The 9,711-nt window shown below is 39.9% G+C and overlaps 1 long non-coding RNA gene across 1 annotated transcript; it reads right to left on the bottom strand.

The window, feature by feature from the left end:
- Window positions 1-1,459: 1,459 nt before the first annotated feature.
- On the bottom strand, window positions 1,460-7,104 carry LOC139704560 (uncharacterized). Its single transcript, XR_011706429.1, has 3 exons — window positions 7,006-7,104; window positions 6,193-6,306; window positions 1,460-2,295 (listed from the first exon to the last, which is right to left on the bottom strand). It is a non-coding gene; the product is annotated as an uncharacterized lncRNA (long non-coding RNA).
- Between the last annotated feature and the right edge of the window lie 2,607 nt (window positions 7,105-9,711).

Genomic DNA, 9,711 nt, shown 5'->3' with positions numbered 1-9,711 from the left:
CATGCTAGGCAAGTGCTCTACCACTGAGCCACAACCCCAGCCCTTCTTCTTTATTATTATTAATTTTTTTTCTTTTTCTTTTTTTGAGGATAACTGACTTCCAGCCTACTTACAATATCCATTTGATATTTACAATATTCCATTTGATATCTAGAGGAGATTTTCCTGTTTCCTCTTGTTCCTTTCTTACTGACTAAACCTGCATTTTTCTCAAAGCAGGCAGTTTTCCTCAAGGCCTTCACCTGCCATTTGCATATGGCTAGTTGTTCCATCCTGCAAAGCCACCTCACTGAGGTCTTGTCCCTCCTAGCCCTTATCCAGCAGTCACTGTCTGGAGCTGGCCTGATCCCTAACTACCTCTGAAGTCAGTGGCATGTGACTGGAGATTGAAGACAAGGGCAAGGAGTGAGTGTTAGGGCAGGCTGTGGCCTTAGCTGGCAGTTTATGGGGTCAGGAAGAGCCCTTTCCTCTCAGAGGCAGTGCATCCCCAGTCAGCCCAGACTACCCTCAGGGCAAGAATCAAAGAGCAACTCATTTCCTTTTGGTCTGCAGTTGAAAATGCAAAGTGTTGTTAGCAGCAAATCCCTCAAGAAGGGTATTTGTTTTCCTTCCTCTTCTTTTTCCCTAACTCACAAATGCATACACACACACACACACACACACACACACCAGGGTCAGACACTCTTTAAAATTTTATCTCATCAACTTCCTCTATTTCTTTTCCTCCCCATCTGCTTCCTTCCATTAGAATTACCACTGATTTTAAAGGAACTGATGTATATATACTCTTTTTTTTTGGTGCACTATAGATATACCCAATGTGGGGTTAATTTTGACATATTCATTTTGATATATTCAATCTCCAGCACTACCCCTTTCCCTCCCTCCCTCCTTCCTGCATCTTCTTCCTCTACTCTATTGGTCCTCCATATGTAGTTTTTTTAAATTGTTATCTTACAGTTACACATAAAGTAGAATTCATTGTGATATATTCATGCACGCACAGTTGCATAATTTTGTCAATTTCATTCCACACGTCCTCTCCTTTTCCATCCCTCACCCTTCCCAACCATCCCCATTCCTCTGTTCCCTCTTATTTTCATGAGCTGTCCTTTTAAAAAATTCCTTATTTCTTTCCAGCTTCTTTCCATTTTGGAGAAAACATTTGACCCTTGATTTTCTGAGTCTGACTTATTTCACTTAGCATGATGCTCTCCAGTTCCATCCATTTACCAGTAAATGACATAATTTCATTCTTTTTTATGGCTGAGTAAAACTTCATTGCATACATATAAAAACAACTAACCTCTATCAAAATCCACTATGATTTTTTAAACCATGTAAGTTTTATTTCTTTTTCTCTACATTTTTTATTGGTGCATTATATTTGTATATAGTGGTGGGATTTGTTACAAATTTATACATGCATACAATGTAACAATATAATTTGGCCAAAATCATCCCTCAGTATTTCTGATTTCCCTACCCTCCTCCCTGCCCCTGGTCCCTTTCCTCTCTTCTACTAATCTTTCTTCAATTTTCATGAGATCCCTCCACCTTTCTTTTCCTTTTTCCTCTATAGTTTCCACATATATCCACTCCTTTTGATAAAAAGCCTTTATTTTTCAGAGTAGTTTAAAGTTCACAGCAAAATGGGGTGGAACATATAGAGATTTCCTGAATATCCCTGTTCCACACAGGCATAGCCTCCCACGTCGTCATCCTCCCCACAGAGTGGAACATTTGTTACAGCTGATGAACCTGTACTAACACGTCATAATCACACAATGCCCATTTTCCATTAGGGTTCACCATTGGTGTTGAACATTCTGTAGGTTTGAACAAATGTATGACAAGTATCCAACACTACGGAATCAAAGTAATCTCACTGTTTTAAATGACAGATGCACTCCACCTATTCATCCCTTGCTTCCCTCCACCTCCTGGCCTACACACTAATTTTTTACTGTCTCTGTAGTCTTGCCTCTTCCAGAATGTCATCGTTATAGTTTGGATCTGGAACGTCCCCCAGAGGTTCACTCACATGTTGAAGGTTTGACCCTAGCTGATGGTGCTATTAGAAAGTGATGGAAACACTGGGAAGTAGAGTCTAGCTGGAAGAAATAGATCATTAGGGATGTTGGGTCTTGTCCTCAGCCCCTTTCTTGCTGCTTCTCTCTTCTTCCCAGCCGCTGTGAGGTGAGCTGTTTTACTCCACAGTGCCCTTCCATCATAATGTTATGCCTCACCACAGACCCAGAAACAATGGAGCTAGTCAACCAAGGGCTGAAACCTCTGAAACAATAAGCCAAAATACATTTTTACTCCACTAAGTTGTTTTTCTCAGGCATTTTGTAACAGCATCAGAAATCTAACTAGCAGAGTCATATAGTTGGAATCATACAGTATGATCATTTTCAGATTGGCTTCTTCCACCCAGTAATATGCATTTAAGTTTCCTCCATGTCTTCCATGGACACAGGTTTACCTGAAGTGATAGGTTCTCTGTCTGGGCATTGAGAACATTGGATGTTTGACTATTCCTAGGAGATTCTGTATGAGTAAAAAAATAAAGAACTCTTGTGTGACCTTGGACGTAATTCTTCTCTATATAATAGGAAGGGGGAAAGGGGGGGTATAAAAACTTCTTCGTGGTTTATTATAAGGATTAAATGAAATAAAGTATATGAAGTCCCTAATGTAGCCTAGGACATAGTAAATGCTCAGAGAATAGCAAGTAAGTATCTTCCTAAAATTACTCATGACTTACAAAGAACAAAATATGATATGTCAAAATAGTAACTTAGTCAGAAAGCCTGATATATGCCACCCTAACCAAACAATCAACATTAATATCACAACCAATGAGATAATCTGACATCAAGTGCCTTCTTCCATAATGCACTTTTATTATATGCCACCCAAAAATGCCTAACTGAATCTAACTGTGAAGAAATATCAGACAAATCCAAATTGAGGGATCTTCCACAAAATAACTGGCCTGTACTCTTCAAAAATGTCAGTGTCATAAAAAACTAGGAAAGGTTGAGAGACTGTCTCAGATTAAAGAACGAGACATAACAATCAAATGCAACACATGATCCCAGATCAGTCCTTAGCCAGAGAAAATAGTGGCTGTAAGAGACATTACTGAGACAATGGGGTGAAGTTTGAATATGGGAAGTATATTAAATAGCACTATTATTTCAATATTAAATTTTATGAATTTGATCATAACTGTAGTTATGAAAAAGAGCATCCTTGTGCTTAGGAAATCCATGCTGAAGTATTTAATGGTAAAGGGGCATCATGTCTGCAGCTTACTCTCAAGCAGTTCAGAAAAAGATAATAGTTTTATGTAGATGGGAAGAGAACTAAAGTCCATGTGGCAAAATACAGACTGGTAAATTTAGATTAAAAAATTGTTCTTTATGGAATTGTTGCAACCTTTCTGTATATTTGAAATTATTTTAATAATTGTATATTATTAATCCTAAAACTCCCAATTTATGCATTGTACCTCCAACTTGGAGGCTTTTAATATCACCCTAACTGGTCTCCTGTCTTTGGTCTTTTCTACCTCCTATTCATACCTTATTCTATCACCAGAGTATCAGTAAAATACAAACGTGATTACATCCTTCACTTGTCTTAAAAACCTTCAGGGCTCCCTAAATGCTGAGGTTTGTACCACCATTCTTGCCACCAAGAATTCCTCACTGATCATTTTCTTAAATTGGGTCTCTTTCTCCTCTTCCTGTAACAACCAGCTTCATCCACCTGCCTCTTCCCCTTTTCCACCTGTCCCTCTAAACTACACACCCCAGTTCCCATAAATGCAAAGAAATCAACATAAAATCCCATCCTCCTTCAGAGAAAGCACCCAAGGGCCATGATAGGGTAATCTATTCCCCTGTGGGCCTATTAGTAACTCCAGAACTAGAGCTTTGTGCTATTGTCAGATTCCATGTTAGACCTTAGGCAATTCATAGCAGGACTTCAACATTGAATTCCTCCTTTTTGAGTAGCATACATAGACTGAGCATTTTATACATTTTACCTGATTAAATAAATTATAACCATCCTTTGAGTTAGATATCATGCTCCTTATCATATACGTGATGAAGTAGAGGCTCAGCAGAATAAAGGGAGGTACTTTGGTCCCATGCTGGTTAAGTGATGGTGCCAAAACTTGAACTCAGGTCAATCCAACTTCCAAGGCTTTGCTTTTCTACTACCCCTTCCTGTTTTGCCTCCTGTCTGTTTAGAAGATTGACTCAAAGAAGGTTAAAATTTTTGACTTCTCCTTCATTACACAACTTCCAACTCTTAGGAGCAATAAACAAGTTCTGGTTGCAGTTTGTATATTTCCTTAGAACTAACATCAGAAACAACATTTGGATGTGAATATTACTGCGATAACCCTGACCACCAAGACAGAGTGTCCCCATGCATCATTCCTGTCTAAGCCTGCTCCTCACATGACTGAGCAGAGGAAAGTCTGCGATAGATTGCTTCAGAATGTGTAAATGGATAGATCTCAAATCAAAGATGATAATAAGTGTTCTAAAATGCCCAGGACCATGCAGAAATTCATGAGCTATCACACAGAACTTCCATGTACTCCAAGTCTTAACCATGAGTTGCAAAATAAATAGGCTATGCTTGGTGGTGAAGGTAATCTATTAATGTTGGTAGCTTTGGATAAAATTCTCAATATGCTTCAGATGCATGACACAAAGCTATGGAGGATGCTGTGAAGGTTGTTGGCTGTCAGAACCTCATGAGTGCTAAATATAAAACAATAAAGCTGCCCAAAGATGGATACCCTTATACAAGGCAGTAGCTCATAATTATAAAAACACTAAAATGGGGAGGAAAGTGGAACACTCCACTCTACTAAAGCCTTCCAACAACTGCTCTTCACTGAAGCAAGGGTCTGTATTAGCTTATATATTGCTGCATAACAAATTGATCCAAATCCTAGCAGTTTAAGAAAACCACACACCTATATCACACAGCCTCTGTGGGCCTGAAATACAGGAGAGGATTAGCTGGAAGCTCTGGCTGCAGGTCTCATAAGGCTGCCATCATCTCAAAACTCAACTGGAGGAGGATGTACTTCCAAGCTCACTCACATGGTTGTTGGCACGATTCAGTTCTTTGGGGGTTGTTGGACTGAGGGCATCAGTTATTCACAGACTCTTGGCCCAAGGCCTCCCTGTGTTATTTGCTATACTCACTTCTCCATGCAGCTGGCTTCCCTCAGAGTAAAAGAGAAAGATGGCAAGAAAAGGCAAGCAGAACAGGATGACATAGTCTTTCTGTAACCTGATCTCAGAAGTGACACTTCATCGCTCTTTCATATTCAATTAATTAGAAGCAAGTCACTAGATCCAGCCCACACTCCAGTGGAAAGAATTATACAAGGGCATGCATGCCAGGAGTTGGGGCTGATTGGAAAGCACCTTAGAAGATGCCTCCTACAGTGTCACTGGACCGCATACCGCAGAAGCATTCAGGCTGGCAGTGCCAGCTTAGTGATAACCCCTTCCCACTCTCTCTCTCCAAAAAAGTATCTCCCTGCTCAGGCCTCCATCATATATTGGTACACTTAGAGGATCTTTTCCAGGGGAGATAGGCTTTTGCTTCTGTGGGATTGAGTCTGTTTTACAGTATCCCCAGAGTAATCTGTGCTTCATCCTACTAGAGTAAAAACTATAGGAAAACACACACACATATTTGGGGTGAGCAGACACAAAAGCAAATGACAAGTTTTTTTATCCCTCTGCATGCAAACTGGGCATGTAATTTCCCTGAAGAATGGACCTCACAAAAGTGGGAAAAGAAAGGAAGGGAGAAAACATGTTTAAATATCAGATAAAAGACTTGAGTTCAAGTGTTGCCTAAAACAGGAACTAATTATATGACCTTTGGCATATTAGTTAAGCTACCAAAGTAAAAATGGGCAATCTAGTCCAACTCTCTCTCTCAAAGGCTTCCTCCAGCTCCTTCCCAAGGAGAAGGAGATTCTCACAGCTGGTTCTTTAGAGGCCCAAGGTCACAGGAGCTTACTTTCTGCATAACTCCTGAGCATCCTGGCACCCTGTGGTCTCCATCATTGCATTTAAATTCCCAAAGTAGCCAAAGGCTTTTTATTGGGGTCAGATTATCCAGGATCAGTGCACTTACTGGTATATATTTGATCTGTCTAATTGGTATTCAAGTTGATGATTCAGATTCTTCTTCACAGAAACAGAGGCTAGATGATGCACAGGACACTGAGATATTCCTGTGGAGGGCACGCTTTGAAAACAAAAAACTCTTGCAATCTCATCACTCCCAGCAGTATCACACATAAAATGTTTGATAGCTGACAATTTAACACATCCAACCAGAAACAAATCATCATCGTTAAGCATCACTGATAGGCCATCCACTAAGCAGATGTGTGAGAATTTGTGTTGTAATTACCTACAGAAGAGTTGCCAGCAGCTATTGCCCCAGAACATTTTTTTCAGATACACAGGAGTATTTTATATCTATTGTCTAATATGCCAGGAATCAATGGTATTTTGGCAGCAGTGTCAGCAATCCAACTATCTGTAATAACCTATTTGATATCCTGAGACCCAAACCAGTACTCTTCCTAATTACTCTTTGGTCCTCAGTTTTCACCATTCATCTTTAGTTGCAACTGTATTTGTAAGCTATCAGAACTTGGGACTGGATATTAAATGGCCCAATTCCCAGCCTCTGCTGGCATCACTCCTCCCCGATCCCAAAAATACCCACAACCATAAAAGTCCTGCCCTTAGAGTACAAGTATATACAGAATATGAAGAATTTTTCAAAATTATCAAAACCTTGAGATGGGATAAGTTACACTAAATTGTACAAAGGTATTTCAGAAAAACCCAATACACGAGAACTGACTGCCAAAGGCAAAGGTATCAAGAGACCAAAATCCAACTTTGTACAAAGTGCAATTTATTAGAGGCTTACCAATAGAAATGAGTCTCAAGTGGCAGCAAGACAGGAGAGTCTCCACACCTCAAGGCAGGAGGAAGAGGCTTATATGCTAAAGTAGACAAATGTTACCCATGGCCGACAGTAATGTACCTGGGCTTTAAAAAATAAAAAATAAAAAAAAAAACTACTAATATATCAAATGTCAGTTAACAAACAATCTGGGCTGCAGTGGCTGGCATGAAATACTCATCTGACTATCTTATTAACTCTATTATCTTATAGGGTTTGGAATTCGTGCCAGGGTCAGCTGGCAGGCAAAATGGCAGTTATAACCAAGATGGCAGTAGTCAGGGCAAGCTGGATCCCTGAAAATGACAAATTAAGAGACTCCTCTCAACATTCCCCATATTTTTATCCCTCTCCCCACATTATCAGAGTCTGCTTCTTAATCCCAATGACCCATAATTAACTATCCTAGATTCAAAAACTGCACATTCCCTTTTCAACCTCCTTTCTGCCTGTTCCCCTCTAGTCTTCCCCTCCCCTGGCTGAATCAAACTTGCTCTTCTCTTCCACCATGCTGGTATCAGAAGAAAGATTCTTTCAGTCCATCTGCCTCTCTTTCCCTCCCTCGTCTCCACTTCTACTTCTTCTCTTTAACGGAAATCTACTTCCCACTTTACCACTCTCTCCAGGAAAGACCACTGCCACGATTCTCTCCAATTTCAGAACCCAGGAGGAAGGATCCACATATCCTACTTCTTTAGCCCAGTTCACCACCTTTACTCATAACCTCTTGAACCAATTATTTCTCTTCCCCTTCCCTTTACCACTATATACTGATATTCAGAACTCTCCCCTACCTTCTTCAGGGACTTTCCACCCTTGTCCCCCTCTTTTTAACCAGTGCCCATCTCCATCTTCCTCAGAGATGTATCACCCATGGTCCTTAAACACCCCAGTGCCCTTTTCATTCTTTTTCAGACACACTGATGTCCTGAATGAGCATAGGCTTATTTTATGTCCCACATATCAAGGTAAAGACTGTTGCTCTAAAACTTCCTCTCCCCTAGGGTCCCTTCCTCTCATAAACCTTCTGTCTGCCTTTGAGCATATAATCAGTCCCTTTCTCCACTCAACCAGTCTTTTCTGATCTGGCTAGTCCCCAAGGTCAACCACTTAAGATCCATCACCAGGTAACTCTTCCTCTACTAACTCCCCCAGATTCAAACGGCTCTTGACCATCACCTGCAGAGATCCTACTTTTTTCGAGGATACGCATTGAAATTCAATGTTTCCCAGCAACATTAGGCAAAGTCAGCCTGCTTAACCACAACTGGGATGAAGTGTTAAGTTTGGGCTCTTCCTCATTCCTCAGCTGCACCAGATCATTTATTCTGTCCATCCTTTCCTCAGAAGATAACCTTAACTCCTATGTCACTGAAAAGAGCTAGTTATTTTAATTAAATTATTTATTTATTCTAATTTGTTTTACATGATGGCACAAGGCAAATCATTTCATATTACATATATGGAACACAAAATATTTGTACACAAAGTATTTTCACACCATTCATGTCTTCATGCATGTACTTAGGTTATTGCTGTCTAACTCATTCCACCATCATTCCTATCCCCTTTGCCCCCTCCTTTCCCCTCCCTCCCCTTTGCCCTATCTAAAGTTCTTCCATTCCTCCCATGCCCCCCCCCCCATTGTCATTATGAGTCAGCATCCTCATATCAAAGAAAACATTCGGTCTTTGGTTTTTTGGGATTGGCTTCTTCGCTTAGCATTATATTCTCCATCTTCATCCACTTACCTGTAAATGCCATGATTTTATTCCTTTTAATGCTGAGTAATATTCCATTGTGTATGTATGTATGTGTGTGTGTGTATATATATATATATATATATATATATATATATATATATATATATATACCACTCATCTACTGAAGGGCATCTAGGTTGGTGCCATAATTTAGCTATTGTGAATTGTGCTGCTATAAACATTGATATGGCTGTGTCCCTGTTTTTAAGTTCTTTGGGTATAGACTGAGGAGTGGGATAGTTGGGGCAAATGGTTGTTCCATTCCAAGTTTTCCACTGAATCTCCATACTGCTTTCCAGATTGGCTGCACCAATCTGATCTGCAGTCCCACCAGCAATGTATGAGTGTGCCTTTTTCCCACATCCTTGCCAACATTGTTGTTTGTATTCTTCATAGCTGCCATTCTGACTGGAATGAGATGAAATCCAGAGTAGTTTTGATTTACATTTCTCTAATTGCTAGATATGTTGAACAATTTTTTATATGTTTGCTATTTGATTGTATATCATCTCCTGAGAAGTGTCTGTTCAGTTCCTTGCCCATTTATTAATTAGGTTATTTGTTTTTTTGGTGTTACAGTTTTTGAGTGCTTTATATATCCTAGAGATTATTGCTGAAAAGAGCTTTCCTTCCCTTCTCCCCACCCCAGTTTCTCTACACACTCCCTTGAATTATTCTTCTGGTCATCTTTCCCTTTCACCTCTAGAGAATAAATGACATCCCTGTGTGCAATTGCCTAAGATGTTTCATAGTTTGGGCTGACTACCACTTGCACCCAACTCCAACTTCAACTGGTTGAGTTATAGAGCAACTGTCACTTCATTACTTCAAAAGAAAGTTTAGGAAGCAGAGAAATCAAGCTTTCAGGTCAAAGGTAAAGGGAAGATCACAACAATTCCTGTTCTTC

Source organism: Marmota flaviventris, chromosome 2 (genome assembly GCF_047511675.1).
Source record: "Marmota flaviventris isolate mMarFla1 chromosome 2, mMarFla1.hap1, whole genome shotgun sequence".
NCBI lineage: Eukaryota > Metazoa > Chordata > Mammalia > Rodentia > Sciuridae > Marmota > Marmota flaviventris.
The sequence above is the reverse complement of the archived record's forward strand: the minus strand, read 5'-3'. Positions and strand labels throughout refer to the sequence as shown.